The sequence below is a fragment of the Carassius gibelio genome, chromosome B10 (assembly GCF_023724105.1).
Source record: "Carassius gibelio isolate Cgi1373 ecotype wild population from Czech Republic chromosome B10, carGib1.2-hapl.c, whole genome shotgun sequence".
In the NCBI taxonomy this organism is placed as follows: Eukaryota; Metazoa; Chordata; class Actinopteri; order Cypriniformes; family Cyprinidae; genus Carassius; species Carassius gibelio.
The window spans coordinates 10,567,667-10,572,634 of NC_068405.1; positions in this window are offsets into that span (position 1 = coordinate 10,567,667).

The following is a 4,968-nucleotide window of genomic DNA, read 5'->3' on the forward strand; positions in this document are numbered from 1 at the left end:
TCTTGGAACAAGACCGCATCTGATGAGCCAACGCTCCTACACTTCTCCATTGGAGAATGTCCAAGCTGCCCATCATTTGAATGCCAGCCCAGTTTCTGAACGGGCCCCGAGTCAAATTAACAGCAAAAACTATCTATACTGCAGATCAATCCATATTACCTAAATTTTGAAAAATGCCCTCAAGGTTATCAACACATTATGTAAACCAAGCATAATATGATGACATACAGTTTTCTGCAAACAGGAAAAAGGCCAAAGCAAATTTAAGACGCTTTCAGAGGAAAAGGCTGGATCAACAGACAACTGAAGAAACTTAACAAAGCCATCCATTACATATTGGCCATTAGTAGTCAAGGACTGGGAGTAATAAAAATCCCATACTCTCTAAGTAGGTACTTCTTATGAATAAATAATTAATTAGCAACTTTTAAAAAGTATGTTTTATATAATGTGAACGTGTTGTATCAGTGTAATTTGGTTGTATTTGATGTGTCATTGTCATGTGACCTATGAAGTGAAGTGACATTCAGCCAAGTATGGTGACCCATACTCAGAATTTGTGCTCTGCATTTAACCCATCCGAAATGCACACACACAGAGCAGTGAACACACACACGCACACTGTGAGCACACACCCGGAGCAGTGGGCAGCCATTTATGCTGCGGCGCCCGGGGAGCAGTTGGGGGTTCGATGCCTTGCTCAAGGACACCTAAGTCGTGGTATTGAAGGTGGAGAGAGAGCTGTTCGTGGACTACGGCCTGAGACTAGAACTCACAACCCTTCGATTGGGAGTCCAACCCTCTAACCATTAGGCCACGACTTCCCCTATCAATATGGCTTCAGTTAGATCACTTCTGTTCAATTTACCGCTCCTCTCCTGTGGCCTAACAGGGTAGTAAATTGTCCACTGGATGCAAAGATGGAAATCCCAGGGGGGGATGGGGACCTGAGGGTTGCCCTCCTTAAAATTATGATCAAAAACAACCATTGCCATGGTTGCTGTACCGCCGCAGAGCCGCCGGGTCACTGACTTGGCTCCTCAGTGAAAACATGGTATGCATTGCGACTACTGCCTTATTATACTCACGATGCGATCAGCAGCAGCTGGATGCAATAATTGCATGCCAATGTGCATTGGCTCATTTAGTTTACACTCAAAGTAGATTGGTCTATCGGAGCGATATCCCAATTCGCCGGTCACCGACGTGACGTCTCCATTCCCTCATTCAGGGAATGAGGATTTCCAATACGGAACTGAGACGTTTCCTTACTTTAGCAAAGAAGAACCAATCTCCTCTTGGCTTAATTCAAATGCTTGTTTTGTGCTTCTTATTCAATAATAGCATTTTGTTTTGTTCTCTCTCTGCGCTCGTCACTAACCACACAAAGCTGACTAACTATGACCATTACTCCTTCCCCCATTGAAAGGCTTGGAAGAGCAAGGACATTTTTTATATAACCCAGGTGGATGCTGCACACTATTGGTGGATGGTTCGACTTCTTTAAGTATGACTTCTTCAAATTCAACTTCTTTGACTTTTTTAACTCTGTAAGCATCTTTGACTACTTCTTCAATTTGGACTTCTTCACCTTTTTCATCCTCTTCTTCGACTACTATATTAATTTATTTACTTTTTAAAATAAATTACATCTTTTATTTTATTCATTATTATAATTTTTTATTATAATTTTTTTTTTTTTTTACAGTGTAGGGTCCCATGTGTGAGTGGACTGAATTGTTGTTTTAAAAAATAATATTTTTAAGTACTCAGTTTAAAATAACTTGTGTTATAGTATTTATTTATTTATTTTGCAAGAAACCTGTGTCAGTCATATTTCTTGATAGCACAGTAGCAGTTGGCGTTTGTAAGTAATCAAAACTAATTTCTGAATTTGAATTATAATAATTAATAATAAACACACCCTGTCCTCCTTTTGTCTTTATTTTTGGACTTTCTGTTACATGGCCACAGTGGCTGTCATGAATTAAACATGTAATCACTCTTTTATATATATATATATATATATATATATATATATATATATATATATATATATATATATATATATATATATATATATATAGGGGTGCTCCGATCGGCCGATCGTGATGCGCTTCTCGTCAGTAAAGCCGGTTTTCTAATCAGCGGTTAATTCCATCAGGTGCGTGATTTCACATAGAGCAGCTGTTACTACACAGAGCCGCTGTTAATAGAGAAGATGCGCAAATCACGTTAATTTTCAGCATTTTTTGGTGCATCTTCTCAGTTAACAACGGGTCTGTGTAGTAACAGCTGCTCTATGTGAAATCACGCACCTGATGGAATTAACCGCTGATTAGAAAACCGGCTTTACTGACGAGATGCGCATTAACGATCGGCCGATCGTGATCGGAGAACCCCTATATATATATATATATATATATATATATATATATATATATATATATATATATATATATACTGCAAAATTTGGTATTGATCCGATACCAAATACATATAGGGTCAGTATTGCAGATACCGATACCAATACGATACATTTTACTAAAAAAAAAAAAAAAAAAAGATTTATGTAGGGGAGAGCAGTAGGTCTATGTCATTATTTCTGAGGTGATTGAATGATCAATTATTTAGGCAATACTTTTTATTAATGTATTGAAGTGCACAAAATTATTAGCTATTAGGCACTGTAGAATTAATTATTTACAGCCTTTAAATAAATAAATAAAGAATAAATAAAATCTCTCCCTTTTTCTGGTTTTAAAAGCAAATGAAATGAAGAACAAACAAAGAACAACATATATACCTGTGCAATTACATTCCCTGAGCCCCCCTTCTGGACTTCAATGTGCTATCAGCTTCGCTCACTCTGTTCGCTGCTCTTCTGCGCGTTGTGTCAGTGAGTCATGTGATGACACAACAACGAATCACAGCAGAGCAAGAGAAGGGGGAAGAGTAATAAAGTGGGCCAGGATGTGAAAGTAGAAGACACGAGCAAAGTATAATGAATGTAGATGAGAGATATTTAAATGAAAATATTGTTTCAATTACAATTGTATCGATCCGATACCAATACCAGTGTCTAAATACTATCGATATTTAGATTGATCCGCCCACCCCTACTCAACAGCAAAACACACTGAATCTTTTAGGAAGCACAAAGCAATCACTGAGGCTGAGACAGGGAACTCAAATTCTGTCCACATCCCATCAGAGGAATTAGAGGCAGTCGGCTCTGGCTTTGCCATCATTCCTTCATCATGCAGTGGCCAAAAATACAACCGGAGTGAACCAGAAACATATGAGTGAAGGGGCAGACATAGTCGTGCAGGGAGAAAAGGAGTGGGCTATAAGACGCACACGCACACACACACACAAACACACACACACACACACACACACTTTTAAGCACATGGACATGCACACATGGATCTGTTCCTCCTCCACATCTTCCCTATCCGCCACCGCTGCCTGAAACAGGCTTAGTAATGGTAAAAAGAGCACTGCCCACAAAATCCACCCTGGTAAAAGACATAATCAATCAGCTCCCTTGTTCAGTAGTCAGGGAACATGTAACGGAATGATGTGTTTAAAGAGAATAAAAAATCATATTAAAAAGAGATAGGTCCTGTCTATTGTTTATTAATTTAATCGGTGACGTTCTACCTTGTTGTCCGTTGATGCTGTATGTAGTCACGTCACTGGAATTCGAGTGATCACGGTCTCAACATGCAGTGAGTCAGGGAATTTACCAGCGACTGAATTCGTGTACACAATCTACTGATTCAGGAGCACGGAAACTAGGGTGCTGACTTGAGACGCACCCATAGTTTACAGTTTGAGTAGGATGGGAATAGATGACTTTGGATGTTTTAGCATTTTACAACATTCATGAGCTGCTCTGTCTTTATTCTTAATGGCAATATCACATTGTTCAGGAAGCATATACATTGATTCTTGCACAATGAGCTTGATTAGCCGTAGGCTTCAGCTCAGGCTTTGAGTTATGGCACAACTGGGGAATACAGTTAAAAAGCCCCTTGCACTCAATATCTCTCCATTAGGTGTGAGGTTTTCCTCGCTCATTTCCTCCATCAGTCTATCTATCTCTGGCTCACTCCACCTCCCACCTCAACCCACCGAGCCTCATCAGAAGGACTGCATCTGCCTATTTTTAGCATTAACATGGCAGATTTTCACCTTCCTCCAATGGACGCTCACAGAAGGTTGAAAAATGTGTTGCTACAATATTGAGTGGGAAAAATATGAGGGGATTTTCTAGTTTCCTAACTGCAGAGTTTTGAAGGTTGTATTTGGAAACATCTACTGAAGGACAAAGAAAAGTGGCAGTACTGCTGAGATTGTTATTTACACTTCAGTCACAAAAAAGATCACAAGTGCTTCTATTTTTAATATTCTGGTATTCTGATTTGTAGTAATATTATTTTTATTATTATTATTATTATTATTATTATTATTATTAAGACGACGAAGAAAAAGAAGAATTATTTTTATCATTAGTAGCAATGTTAATATTTAATTTATCACTTATTATTTGTTAATTAATAGGATATAAACAACACTATTAATAATTATATATTTTTAAAAGCAAACTATCTCAAAAAATAAAATATTTATCTTTTTTTTTTAATTAATTTATGAAGCCACTTAAAACTTATATCTATAAAAACATTTTAATTATTATATTACAATCCTGTAATTTTTTTAACAGCTTTTATTCATTTATTTATTTTTGTAAATAAAAAAGCCTGAAAATGTCACTGCTTAATACCTGTAAGTATTGTGGAATATCGCTGCATCCATTGATTCTGCCATGTTTCTCATTGACCAGCTTGTACAGAACATGGCTTAAATAAAATCCCCCATCATAAAAGCTGCAAAGCAATTCAGTCAAAAGTACAAAGGCAGTGCTCTGATATTCAGCATTGAACTTATATACAATATAAG